General features: G+C 47.5%; 1 protein-coding gene across 10 annotated transcripts in view; it reads right to left on the bottom strand.

The window, feature by feature from the left end:
• MAPK8 (mitogen-activated protein kinase 8) overlaps positions 1–15,088 on the bottom strand; it is a 332,992-nt gene that overhangs the window by 45,857 nt on the left and 272,047 nt on the right. The gene's annotated exons all lie outside the window — the stretch shown is intronic.

Here is a 15,088-nt window from a genome sequence, read left to right as displayed (position 1 = left end):
AAATCACTCCTGACTTAGTTTATTACAATGACACTCTGCTACTATACAGTATTCAGTACTATAAGTTTTCTAGGGTTTTGTATTTTGTGATAAGGGTATATATAACACAGAGATCAACACAAGAGGTTGCACGGTGAAATGGTGTATTTCTAATGCAATATACTGCAGAGTTTATTCTTAAACTCCTTTTTTAAGAAGTGATTAGGCATCAGCAGAGATTCTTTAAGATAAATAATCTTCCTCTTTAAAATGGGTTTTAGATTCACATGCCAGTAGGACGTAAATGAAGAGGCAGATCGGCTGCAGCATGCAATATTAAACAGCCTGTAAACTGGCATTTCTAATGCTGAAGATTCTCACCCTACCTTTCCTCTCAATTTTTTTTTATAGACTCATGAACTGTGACTTTAATTAATCACAAAAATTTAATAGGTAGCATTTTTCTAGAACAAGCATTATCAGAATGCATATTGCTACATCTGCAAAAAAAAATTTATCACTGCAACACTCTGCTGTGCTACATTTCATAGCAGAGCATCTCTACAGCTTCTACAGTGTAATGTCACATTAAACTCCACTACAGATGGATCCATGATGAATCCTATTATCACAATATATGAAGTAACACTTTGCCGACTGTCTCTTGGAGGTCAGTTTTGCCACAGAAATCATAAACTAGAACGGCTCCATCAAAAGAAAACTTGTGTAATTCTACAGTTCGGCAAAGAAGCTATTATGGCAGAAGATTAAAAGACTATTCTTAGACTCTCTTTTTCAGAAATAACAGCATAAGTCAAGTATCTTCCAATTCCTTAATCCTTTTTCAAATAAAAATTATAAAAAAGGACAGTAGATGGGGAGAAAAATCAAGGTAAACATTTTTTAAAAGCCTTAAAATATTCAGTTTTATGGCAGGGCATTATTTGTCACTCTGTTTTTAACAATGTTCTTAAAATCTGAAATCAATGAAAATTCAGCAAAGCAAGACTTCAAAAAGCTGTCCCATTTTAATCACCCAATTCAGTCGTGTCAGAAGTGCAATCTGAATGCATCCTGCTGGACCCAGAAAACAGGTTAAAAATCTCACTTAAACCATAATCCTGCCAGATGACTGAGACTACTTCATTCAAGGGAATGCTATTCCATATTGCTTTATATACTCCCCTTTTGTGCAGAATCATATGTCATGGCCCATTCAACTTACTCAGGTACTTGAAAAAGCTTAACAGTGATCTAACTTGAAACTCATGAGAAGAGAATAAATTATTAATCTTGGCACTATACTGTTTCAGCTGCTACCTAAGGGACTGTTAATTCTAACCACACCACCTGCATATGCTAGTCCTCTACCCATCCAATGACCGCTGGCAAAGCAGTAACATAGAGTGAACAGGCAAACCATCAGCAAAGTAAATCAGTAAATATGACTCGGTGCTTCAAAGAGATCTGCACAAGGTTAGAAGCAAAATCCCATTTCAGGATTACCCTGGGGTAGGAGGAAATGCTTGTTCTTTAACCTCTTCTTGTAGGGGAAGATGAAGCACAAGGAAGCTAAATGTTTCTGCAGAAGAAACAGATCAAAAGATTCTCTAATTCTTTTAAAGTACGCAAGCAAACAAAAGATACCAAGAGACTCATTAAATATCAGTAATGAAGGGGACAGCTGCAGAACATTAGAGGGAGCAAGGAGCTGCTGAGGAAAAAAAGTTTTCAGAATCACATCAATAGTTCCACCAAAAAAAAAATCTTAAAATATTTTAATCCCAGTTATAAAAACTTAGAATCTCATTACAAATGTGCTACTTTCACTAATCCATGCATTTATCGTACAAGCAGATTAATGAGCTATGAAATCCTGTCTAAAATATTTGGCATAAAATACCTCAGTAATGAGAGCTTTAAAATGGAACAAAAAACTCCAAAACATATTACAACCTCAGCACTGACAATTCCTTCACAGATACTTGCTGTAATGCAGTACAGTAGCTTGCACAATTTACTGGTGTGAGGGAAGGCAGTACGTTTTAAAATAAAGGTGTTACTTTCTTGGTAGTTTGCAGGCAACTACATCTATCTACAGGTGTAGATCTACAGGCAATAGAGTCTGTTCTGTTGTCCGACTTCTCTTGGACTTCAGTAGTGCCTGATGCTCTGTCCTAGCAAAAAAAATTCTTCTTAAGACAGAAGTTCCCTAACTAGGAAAAGACTGAGAATTCCCATTCTTAAAACCAGAACAAAAAAACCCCTTCAGAAGTACTGCTGTGCACTATATGCAAGTGCTAGTGGCTATGCACACAAAGAGTTGTGATGAGAAATTGTCTGAAGAAAACTAAGAAGCAAGAATTTCAATGAAACTAAAAGAGCGGAAGAATAAAGTAGCTCTAGTCACATCAAGATTTTCCTATTTCCCCACAATGCCATGTTAATACTAATGAAACCCTTTTATGTCCAAAATAATCTTATTAGAAACTGAACTGTGTTTTTCTTCCCCATCTTGGCATGTAAGTGGCACAAGAATCTTGTTTAAAAAACAGCAAAAGAAACCCTCGCTATTCTTCAACAAGGAGGAGTTTTGCATTGCAGCTGTGCCAATGAAAGTCACTAACTATTGGAAGGCTTCACTGCTCATTAAATGAACCCCTGCCACGCACAAGGACCTTTCCATTACTGTGTGCCTCCTGAGTACTCACTTTCGGCACTAAATGAAACAAGTGAACGTATCCCACACCTTTCTAATAAAGCTTTTCAGGATAGCACAGTATTACCCTTCCTACTCTGACAGTGATCAGAATGTTTCTCACCACCCATTGTGATAAATTGGAAATCAGAGCTGGTTTGCTCCCTTAAGCCACTTCCTGGAAGAACCACACTCCAGCTAGGCATGAGTAACCATCACCCACCCATCAGAACATCAAAGCCTTGCAGCAGCAGCTGCCAAAACGCTCCTACAGAAAGCAAGACCTAGACAAACTTCAGCTGGTTACCAGGCTGCTTACTGAAGGCTGTTCCTTTGGTGACTGGGTTTTATGTTCATCACAGTGATCACAGGCATGACAGGTACCATAACCATTTTTTTGTCCTTTATGCCAGTCTGCAAACACTTCTGGCCTAGTCAGCTGGAAAGTTCAATGCACAGCAGAAAAATGTCAGTATTGCCACCAGCAGGCTTGAATGAAGATGCTTATCACATCTGACTACTTTTCTCTGCACAACTTCTGACAGTTCTGAGCAGCCTTGCTCACCTACATCACCGTGCCTTTGTTTTGCCAACTTCCTCAAGTGACTTTGAAATTAAAGTTTTAAAAACAGTAGAACCATAATATGGCTTGAAAGCAACCTCTGGAGATCATCTACCTGCTCAAACATGTAGAACTTTAAATTTGTATTCATATTAGGCTGCTCTGGACCTTATCCAACCAATGCTCTCCATGGATGGAGGTTCCACAGCCCCTCCAGGCTCTTGCTGCAGCGCTCACTCACTCATGCATTTCCTTCACGTCCTGCTGAAATTCCCATTCTTATGTCTTGTGACCACGGACTCATCTTTCCACTGTACACTTCTGAGGGGAAAGTGGCTCCATCACCTCCATAACCCCTTTCTTAAAGATGGCTACATACAGCAACCACATTCTCCCTTAGCCTTCTCTTCCTCAGGATGCAAACCAAATTGCTTCTCCACCCTCAGGTGCTCCAGTTCCTAACCATCTGGGTAGCCCAGCGCTGGACTCCCTCCTGCCTGTCTCTCTCACACAGGGTGCATCTGTGTGTGATCTACTGGGCAGCACTGCAGCCAGAGCTTCACAGCTGCACCACAGACAGGAACAGTTTTTTCCCTATACCTGCTCTTTCTAATGCAGCCCAGTAAGAAAGTAGCCTTGAGGGCTAGAGAGGCAGACTGCTGACTCCGGGTCAGCTTCACATTCATCAGGAGCCCCAGGTCCTCTTCTGCAACAGCTGCTGCCCAGTCAGCGGCTCCCAGCCATCGACAGCAGAAAGATCATTTTCATTTTTAATGCACCTACTTGCATACAGACACTCACACCTACAGAGCTGGGCATTTCCATGACTTTGCAATCACAGTGAGCAATATGGTACCTGATGTTCATTGTTCTTACTTCACAACAATCCAAATGCCAGACTGGCGACATTTCAGGTTTTGTTCAGCAGACTAAGGTACAGGTAAATGCTTGAATGGACACAGACTACAATGATGGGAACGCACATTTTAGCCATAGTTTGCAGTTAGAACAGTAAATACTGGGTTATTTTCCTGCACGCCTTTAAGATCTTCAGTTAAATAAAAAGCACTTGGTATAATGTCAATATAATTAAGTAATGGGTAGTTGTCAGAGTTGGTTTTTGGTCATTTTTTTTTTAAACACTCAAAATCAATAATTGAAGTGAACAGGCTTTCCAGTAGCACTGCAGAATTAATGTTTCCCCTTTTTGTTGAAGTGTACACACATATACAGCATTTTTTTCTTTGCAACAAAAACGACCATTAAGTTAAAGTATGTTTTCTGACAGTCACCATTTTAGCATTAGTCTACAATATCCAACTGAGAATGATTAATAAGCATCCCGTCTATTCATGTATCAAGCAGCATTTATCCAACAATAAAAATGACAATATGGGCAGCAACTATTAAGGTTTATCACAGAATGCTTTGGGTTGGAAGGGACCTTTAGGGGTCGTCTAGTCCAACCCCCTGCAATGAGCAGGGACATCTACCACTAGATGAGGTTGCTCAGAGCCCCGTCCAACCTGGCCTTGAATGTTTCCAGGGGTGGGGCCTCCACTACTCTGGGCAATCTGTGCCAGTGTTTCACCACCCTCGTGGTAAAAAATTTCTTCCTTATATCCAGTCTAAATCTACCCTCCCTTAGTTTAAACCCATTGCTCCTTGTCCTGTCGCAACAAGCCCTGCTGAAAATATTTTCCCCATCTTTTCTGTAGGCCCCCTTCAGGTACTGGAAGGCCGTAACAAGGTCTCGCCGCAGCCTTCTCTTCTCCAGGCTGAACCGCCCCCACTCAGCCTTTTCTCATAGGAGAGGTGCTCCAGCCCCTGGATCATCTTTGTGGCCTCCTCTGGACCTGCTCTAACAGCTCCATGTCCTTCTTGTGCTGGGGGCTCCAGAGCTGGATGCAGGACTCCAGGTGGGTTCTCACCAGAGCAGAGTAGAGGGGCAGAATCACCTCCCCTGACCTGCAGGCCACGCTTCTCTTGATGCGGCCCAGGATACAGTTGGCCTTCTGTGCTGCAAGCGCACACTGGTGGCTCATTTTAGTATCAAGCTTACAGGCAATCCATTGGTACAGAAAAGAATCAAGGATTAGTTTTTAATGACTTAGATGAAAAAAGCATCTAAAGTTAGGAAGAAATGTGTTACTACTGACTATAAGCTTAGTACACCAATATCATTATCTCTTCACACAAATATCTAAGAAAAATGCAAGCCTTAGAAAACCTTGCAAAAATATTTTACAAAATAAGTAACAGTCAAGTTAAACAGCTGGCTGGGCAGTTCTCCACGCCAATCTGATTCAACACCAGTAATGGACCTCTTTCTTACAGTTTGATGCAGTCAGCTCCAGTCTCTTGAAGGAGTTCTCAGCCAAAGGCTTTGTAAAATCTATAGCAGAATCAAACTGCTATTCACTGTTGGCTGTACGACAAGCTGGAGTGTTCCTTACACTACACAAACCTAAGAGTCTTCCAGCTCACAAAAGGAGGCTGGCTAGTGTGTGCTTGGTGTGTTCTGAGCTCACAAAAAGTTTACATCAAGGAAATCATAAGTTACATTTTAAAAGTATCTAGCAATTCTGGTTGGTTTTGATTTCATTTTCTGCTAATTAATTCTTCACATTCAAGTATTAATTCCCCTTAATTAAAGGTTGTATCACGCATAGCTACACTTACTGCTGTTTACCTCCCACAAATTTCAAGTCAATGTATTGGCAACATATTCCACCCATCACCAAGTCATCATGAATTTCTCTGCATCATCTTCAAAATCTTCTAAGGCAGCGCATTTCTTAAAAATATCACCATTCACTAAGAAGGCTACAGTTTTGTCACAAGACACACTTGTACAGATGAACAGTATTAATAAAATTCCACTAAATATTTGGTAAATATAAACAACTTGGGAAACTACTGAGTGATCTACATCTGCAGTCCCATATTTTGAATAAGAGTTGGGACAGAAAAAGAGTAGGGTATATGAGGCTTTTTTTCCTAAAGACTTCTTGTATTACTGAGATACAGTAAGAAGCTATAGCAAGGGAATTTTTAAACACTGAATTAAAAGCTGTCCCTACCAAGCAGGATAAGCTAAAATATAAATGCTACATATTTTTGAAGTGCCACAAAAGGTAAGTGACCAGCTGCATTCCTACACATAAAATACCATCCTAAAATAGTTTATATTTTCCTCTTCACAAACACAATCTTTAAAGAAAGCAGAAAACACAGTCATAAGCACTGCGAGGATGCATCTCCTGCCTCACCACCCTGTCTCAGTTCAAAAATTTCCAGATTTTCTTATTTAAAAGCCCCTATTGATACTACACGTATGCTTTGAAACAATCAGTACAGCTAGGTGTGGAAGAGGATGTCCATTCACATGAAGCTGTTGACTTGTAACTTCTAGATCAACTTTCATTACCAAATGGGTACTCATCCCCAATTCATTTTGGGCTCTACAATGCATTCAAGAAACCAAAATAAACACCTCGTTCAGAATGCTTTTCAGCAACAGCCAAAGACCAAGTCTGCAAACAGAACTTTAAACAAGCACTTCTCAAATTAAAAGAGATTTGTTCAATTCCATCACTTTAGCCTTCCAGCAACCACTACTTGATCCATGAATAACTTTGTGCATACGCATGACTGACAGCAATCCCCACCTAAGCAGCCTCCTTGTCTTCCAACCTTGCAATGGCATAGCTGTTTGTTCAGACACATACGGGAATTAATTAGGCTGAGAAACAGTCCAAGAGGAACATTTTTTTTCAGCTTGATCAGTTAACTCCGTGATCTATTTTGCCACATGTGGGTAGTTAAGGCTTGGCGGTCTGAAGATGTCGCGCTGTACGGAAAGGTAGTGTGTGTCCCCCCTCTCCTAATAGCCAATAGCGTTTAACCCGTGAAGTAAGCAGACGGAAATGATGCTGTAAACCTAGGCTATATAACGCTGTGTTATTTATCAATAAACGCCATTTGCCGTCCACCACATTGGTGTCTGCGTGCTGATGACCCGAGCGGCCGAGGGGTGGGTCGCCACGCCAACGAAGGCGACAAGTGGTGCCGAAACCCGGGAAAGACTCGCCTGGAATCGGGTGAACGGCGGCCGGAGCGGCAGGACCAGCCCGGCGGGGAGGACGCTCCCGGACTAGCAAGGAGGATGGAATCCCTTGTGAAGGTCGTATCGCAATTACATAAGCATTGGGGGATCGATTGTAAGCCCAAAGATTTTACGCTCGCAGTTGCGAGACTTTTGCATATCGGGGTCATTGACCAGCCGGTGGATATTTTCCACCCTGAGGTGTGGGATAAGTGCACTAAAGCGTTAGCCGAGGAGATGATGTCCTCGGGTTGTGGGAAAAACCTTAAGTCGTGGGGGAAAGTCGTACAGGCCCTGCAGAAAGCTAGACAAGAGCAGGAGACCTGGAAGGCGGCAGGGAGCTGTTTGTTTGCTACCCCAAAATTGGGAATCGGGGCAGCCACACAGACTTTGCACCCCCCAGATGATAACGGCTCTGCTGAGCCTAAAGATCAGCAAGAGGGCGATATATCCCCTCAACTCCCGGACCCCGACCCGCTTACGGAGGGAGAGAAACAAGCTAAATCCTTCTGGGGCGGGTTAGCCAAGGAGGCTAGGAGCGCCGCGGAAAAAACCGGGTCTGAGGAAGTCTGGGCTACACCACCGCCCTATGCGCCCCAAGATGGCGCCGAGCCCAAAGGGGAAAGGCGGGATGAAAATTCCTTTGGTGATAACCGGGAGGAAGCGCTAAAGTTATCAAGCGCACAAGTTATCAAGCGGGAGGTGGAAGAGAACAGGGGGGCGAGCGGAGGGCAGAGAGCCAATCAGAGCGTGCATTTCAAAAGGTGCGCCTGTGGGGTAGGCACCCCGCCGAGCGGAGCGCGGGGCGGGCCCAGGGGGGAGGAGTGGCCCGTCCATAGGGGAGGGGGCCGGAGCTCGGCAAAAAGGTACTGGAAGCCGGAAGTAACCAGTCAGTCGAGTTCCGACTCCGATTCAAACACTAGCGGGGACGAGTGGCTCGCAACTGATTTAAACGTAGTAGAGGAGGAAACAGAGATAAATAAAGTCAAGAGCCAAAATATCCCCATCCAAATTAAAGAGAAACCACGAGGTGGGGAAATCCCTCTCACGGACTGGAGGAGAATAAAGATTACGTGCGCCGACTGGGCCCCATCAGCCGCGCTAGCGTTCCCGGTCCGGGTGACGGATGGGGGACAGAGGGTCCACACACCGATAAACCCTAAGGACATACAAGCAATTGTTAAGGCAATCGCTGATAAAGGCCTTAATTCTGCCATGGTCTCTACCCTCATAGATGGTGTATTCGGGGGAGATGATATGCTCCCATTCGATATAAAACAAACTTGTAGATTGATCTTTGACGGGGCAGGGATGATCGTTTTTAAACAAGAATGGGAGGACAACTGTACAAAGCAACTAGCCCAAGTAACTGGGGCAGACCATCCACTGCATGGCTCCAGCCTGCAGCGGTTAATGGGCACAGATCCCACAATGATTACTCCCCAGGCACAAGCCCAAGCCCTGCGGGCCCATGAAGTTATGGCAACTACTCGTGCGGCCAGAAAAGCTATTCGCACAACCTCTAGAGTCATTATCAAACCATCGCCATGGTCCACAATAAAGCAAAGTGAAAGTGAGAGCTTCACAAAATTTGTGGATCGTCTCCAAGCAGCGGTCGATTCTTCGGCCTTGCCTGCAGAGGCAAAAGGCCCGGTCATAGCAGAATGTTTACGTCAGCAGTGTAATTCGACAACCAAAGAAATCCTGCGATCACTGCCAGCGGGATCCAGCATCGCGGACATGATTAAGCATGTCGCAAAGGAAGAGCATCTAACCCCGATCCAGGTGGCTGTTCGCACCATACTAGCCAGAATAAAACTAATGAAAACTGTGAGTTTTTGTCCACAGGACCGGATCATCGGACACCCCCATAACCCGCACACCCTGACGACAAAAGAAGACGACAAGTCGGCAAACGTCCTGTCCGAGCCTGAAACCTCCTCACAGACAGAATCCAGACAACAGCAGAATAGCGTCCGCAAAGGGGGGCTACGATGCCTTTGTGTGATCCTAATCTTGGAGCTTGTCACTATAGGACAGGCAGAATCAAGTTACCATCACCATCAGCCATATAGGTGGGTCCTACGGAACCTTGTAAATGGTCGAGTAGTAAGGGAAGTCATAACAGCAGGACCTCCTAGATTGGCTGCTCACCTGTGTGAATTAGCACCCATACAGCCCTGCCTAAAACAGCGGCCCTATTACTTATGTCCACAATCTAACCCAGTGTTTTGGTTTCGGCTGCCGCCGGCAACAAAAGCGCCACGCGGCCGCCCCTCCCCCCGCCGGCGTGCGGAGGAGAATGGAAAGAAAGAGGCAGAAACTGGTGGGTCGGGATAAGGGCAGTTTAACAGAACAGCAAACAGAGGGAAAACAGGAACAACAACGATACAAATAAGGAGAAAACACAACCACGAACCGTACCACGAACAGCCGCTCTCCCGAAACCGGACCGGCGCTGCGCCCGCCCAAGCCGCGAGTGCGTTCCCGCCGCGCCGCTCCCCCCCCACCGGAACCCAGCGTGACGTCACATGGTATGGAATACCGGGCTCTGTTTGGCCAGGTGGGGTCAGCCCCCACCCCCCGGCTGTGCCCCTTCCTGGAGTCCGGTGAAAATTAACCCTGTCCTGGCCAAACCCAGGACATTATCCACCCCTTATTCCATACCATCTACGTCATGCCCAGGTCCCCCATTGTCCAGTTGATCACCACCACTTCTCCTGTCTCCAGATATCATTCCTTTAATCTATGGATCATCACTCTAAAGTGTCCGTTGAGTTCATTTAATCCATGACTTCAGGCTCCATCTGTCGTAATGGTCTTCCATGGCGGGAGAGGTGATGTGTGGTGATGGGCGGTCACTTGCTGCATCCGGAGCTCACGGCTGATGTATCTGGTGCAGCCCGTGCCCACAGTCTGCAGGAGATGTTGATCTTGATGAAGTCGCTGGATGCCAGTTGTTGAAAACCAGGTCCAGTTCCATCATCACCGTGCTCTGCTAGGTTTTCATTGAAAAAGTCCATCCTTCTTTAGTCTGGACGATTCTTACTATGCTACTACTGGTACAACATATAACAATTATAACAGTGATAACATTAACAACTAACTTTATACAATTTATTTATGGACTATTCTCGCCCAAAATTAAATCCCCATGAGGTACACATCGGACTTCCCCATCCTTCCGCATTACCCACCAGGTACACCCAGGTCCTTGAGCAAAAGCAATCCCGCGGACGGGCTTGCCTTTGCCCGAGGCAGGACTAACCCAAACTGTCTTCCCTAACATGTTCCGCATGTGCACTACAGGGACTTTATCCCCTTCTACTGGGCGCTGAGGTTTTAACTGGGCAGGACCAGCCCGGTTGGTGGACCCTCTAGTGTTAACCAACCAGGTGGCCTTTGCTAAATGGGTATCCCAATTTTTGAAAGTCCCACCCCCCATTGCCCTCAAAGTGGTTTTTAGCAGCCCATTGTAACGTTCGATCTTTCCAGAGGCTGGTGCATGGTAGGGGATGTGATACACCCACTCAATACCGTGTTCTTTGGCCCAGGTGTCTATGAGGCTGTTGCGAAAATGAGTCCCGTTGTCCGACTCGATTCTTTCGGGAGTGCCATGTCGCCACAGGACTTGTTTTTCCAGGCCCAGGATGGTATTCCGGGCGGTGGCATGGGGCACAGGGTAGGTTTCCAGCCATCCGGTGGTGGCCTCCACCATTGTGAGCACATAGCGCTTGCCTTGGCGGGTCTGTGGCAGTGTGATGTAGTCAATCTGCCAAGCCTCCCCGTATTTATAGTTTAGCCATCGTCCTCCATACCACTGAGGCTTTACCCGCTTGGCTTGCTTGATTGCAGCGCATGTCTCACATTCATGGATAACCTGTGCGATAGTGTCCATGGTCAAGTCCACCCCTCGGTCACGAGCCCATCTGTATGTCGCGTCTCTTCCTTGGTGGCCCGAGGTGTCATGGGCCCACCGAGCTATAAAGAGTTCACCCTTATGTTGCCAGTCCAGATCCACCTGAGCCACTTCAATCTTAGCAGCCTGATCTACCTGGTGGTTGTTTTGATGTTCTTCAGTGGCCCGACTCTTAGGGACGTGGGCGTCCACGTGACGGACTTTTACAGCCAACTGCTCTAGCCGGGCAGCAATATCTTGCCACAATGGGGCAGCCCAGATAGGTTTGCCTCTGCGCTGCCAATTGTTCTTCTTCCATTGCTGCAGCCACCCCCACAAGGCATTGGCCACCATCCAAGAGTCAGTGTAAAGATAGAGCACTGGCCACTTCTCTCGACTGGCAATGTCTAAAGCCAGCTGGATGGCTTTCACCTCTGCAAACTGGCTCGACTCACCTTCTCCCTCGGCAGTTTCCGCGACTTGTTGTGTAGGGCTCCATACAGCAGCCTTCCACCTCCGCTGCTTCCCCACAATGCGACAGGATCCATCCGTGAACAGGGCATACTGTTTCTTATCTTCTGGCAGCTGGTTATACAGTGGGGCCTCTTCAGCACGTGTCACCTCCTCCTCTGGCGATGCTCCGAAATCTTTGCCTTCTGGCCAGTCCATGATTACCTCCAGAATTCCTGGGCGACTGGGGTTTCCCATTCGGGCACGCTGGGTGATCAGAGCGACCCACTTACTCCACGTAGCATCGGTGGCATGGTGCGTAGAGGGGACCCTCTCTTTGAACATCCAGCCCAGGACCGGCAATCGTGGAGCCAGGAGAAGCTGTGCTTCAGTGCCGACCACTTCTGAAGCAGCTCGAACGCCTTCATATGCTGCCAGAATCTCTTTTTCAGTGGGAGTATAGCGGGCCTCGGATCCTTTGTATCCCCGGCTCCAGAACCCCAGGGGTCGACCTCGAGTCTCCCCTGCTGCTTTCTGGCAGAGACTCCAGGTTGGGCCATTCTCCCCGGCTGCGGTGTAGAGCACGTTTTTAACATCTTGCCCTGACCGGACTGGACCAAGGGCTACGGCATGAACTATCTCCTGTTTAATCTGTTCAAATGCCTGTCGTTGCTCAGGGCCCCATTCAAAATCATTCTTCTTCCGGGTCACGTGGTACAGAGGACTCACAATTTGGCTGTAATTTGGGATGTGCATCCTCCAAAAACCCACAACACCCAGGAAGGCCTGTGCTTCCTTTTTGCTGGTTGGTGGAGACATAGCTGCTATTTTGTTGATGACATCCATTGGGATTTGACAGCGCCCATCCTGCCATTTTATTCCCAAAAACTGGATCTCTTGAGCAGGTCCCTTGACTTTACTTCGCTTAATGGCGAAACCGGCTTTCAGAAGGATCTGAACTATTTTCTCCCCTTTCTCAAAAACTTCCTCCGCTGTGTCGCCCCATATAATGATGTCATCGATGTACTGCAGATGTTCTGGGGCTTCACCCTTTTCCAGTGCAGTCTGGATTAGTCCATGGCAAATGGTGGGACTGTGTTTCCACCCCTGGGGCAGTCGGTTCCAGGTGTACTGGATGCCCCTCCAGGTGAAAGCAAACTGTGGCCTGCACTCTGCTGCCAAAGGGATGGAGAAGAATGCATTAGCGATGTCAATTGTAGCATACCACTTGGCTGCCTTTGACTCCAGCTGATATTGAAGTTCTAGCATGTCTGGCACGGCAGCACTCAGCGGTGGTGTGACTTCATTCAGGCCACGGTAGTCTATTGTCAGTCTCCACTCTCCAGTAGATTTTCTCACTGGCCATATGGGACTATTAAAGGGTGAGCGAGTTTTGCTGATCACTCCTTGACTCTCCAGCTGGCGGATCAGCTGATGAATGGGGAGAAGGGAGTCTCGGTTGGTACAATACTGTCGCCGGTGCACCGTTGTGGTCGCGATTGGTACCTGTTCTTCAACCCTCCGCAACCCCACAACGGAAGGATCCTCCGAGAGACCAGGCAAAATGCACAGCTGTTTAATTTCTTCCGTCTCCACAGCAGCTATGCCAAAAGCCCACCGATACCCCTTTGGGTCCTTGAAATAGCCTCTCCTAAGATAGTCTATACCAAGGATGCACGGAGCCTCGGGGCCAGTTACAATGGGGTGCTTCTGCCAGTCCTGCCCAGTGAGGCTCACTTCAGCCTCCAGTAGACTCAGCTCTTGGGACCCCCCTGTCACTCCCGAAATGCAAATGGGCTCTGACCCTTTGAACTCTGATGGCATTAAAGTACACTGTGCACCAGTGTCCACTAGAGCTTTATACTCTTGTGGATCTGACGTGCCAGGCCACCGAATCCACACCGTCCAATAGACACGGTTGTCCCTTTCCTCCACCTGGCTGGAGGCAGGGCCCCTCTAATCCTCGTCAGAGAAATTGCTGCTCACCTGCTGTAAAAATGACTTGGAGGTCCCCTCCAGAGGATCGGAATCAAGGTCAAACTGTCTACCTGGTCTGGAGAGCTGGCTTTTGGAAACTGGAGCGGCATTTTTCCTAACAGAGTCCCCTTTTGTGATTGTTTTACCTCGCAACTCACGTACTCGGGCCTCTAGACTTGAGGTGGGTTTTCCATCCCACTTCCTCATGTCCTCTCCGTGGTCACGCAAGTAGAACCACAGGGTGCCCCGGGGTGTGTAGCCTCTGTATTCCCTCTCCTGAGCAGAGAAACGCCTGCCCCTAATAGCTGAGACACTGGCCCGTACAGGTGGGGAGTATGACATATTCCTGTCTAGTCGCTTGACCAGTTTCTCCATGGCTGAGACAAGGGAGGAAGAGAGACTTTCCTCATATTGGCGGAGTCTGACAGCCACCTCATCCACTGTTGGTACGTCTTTACCTTTCCAGTTTACAACTGCCAGTGAGTTGGCATATGAGGAGGGTGCGCTCCGCACAAACTTCCTCCACATGGATTGTGAGCACTGGAGTTCATCTGGGTCTGTAGGTACCTGCTCATCGTCTGTGTCACAGTAAACCAGCTCCCGCACAGCCAATTCCCTCAAGTACTGAATACCCCTTTCCATATTGGTCCACTTGCCAGGATAGCATACAAAATCGTCACTGAAGGGGTATCTCTCCCTCACCCCTGAGAGAAGTCTCCTCCAGAGGCTGAGGACTTGTTCCTTTTTCCCAATCGCCTTGTCAATGCCCCCATCCCTGGCCAGGGATCCCAGCTGCTTGGCTTCCTTGCCCTCTAACTCCAAGCTGCTGGCCCCATTATCCCAGCACCGCAGCAGCCAGGTGGCAATGTGCTCGCCTGGGTGGCGGCTGAAATCTTTCCGCATGTCTCGCAGCTCGCCCAGGGACAGGGACCGGGTGATGATCTCTGTCTCTATCTCCCGTGATGACCCTGGCTCATCATCATCCCTCCCAGAGCGATCCGCTCTCTTTGCGCCTTTCTTTAGTTTTACGGGGGCGACTGCTACCTGCACAGGTTGGTCACTGGGCTCAGTCACTGTGCCTGTGGCTGGAGCTGGGGCTGGAGCAGCTGCTGTGCCCGCTGGGGAAACCGAGGCAGACCCTGCAGCTGTGGCTGCAGCAGCGGTGGTGCCGGTCAGGGGGGCTGGGACTGCCTGCTGGGCTGGAGGGGCTGCAGGGCCGGCTGGGGGGGCAGCGCCAGTTGCAGCGCCTGCCGCTTCGCTTCCCCCCCTTTCCCCTTTAAGGCACTGAACAGTGTTGAACATGGCTCGGTAGGCATGGGCCAGACCCCAGCACATTGTGGTGATCTGTGTCTCTCTGGAATTCCCAGGGTGGCAGCACACTTTCTTCAGATATTTTACCAGATTGTCCGGATTCTG

The sequence above is a fragment of the Opisthocomus hoazin genome, chromosome 6 (genome assembly GCF_030867145.1).
Source record: "Opisthocomus hoazin isolate bOpiHoa1 chromosome 6, bOpiHoa1.hap1, whole genome shotgun sequence".
In the NCBI taxonomy this organism is placed as follows: domain Eukaryota; kingdom Metazoa; phylum Chordata; class Aves; order Opisthocomiformes; family Opisthocomidae; genus Opisthocomus; species Opisthocomus hoazin.
The sequence above is the reverse complement of the archived record's forward strand: the minus strand, read 5'-3'. Positions and strand labels throughout refer to the sequence as shown.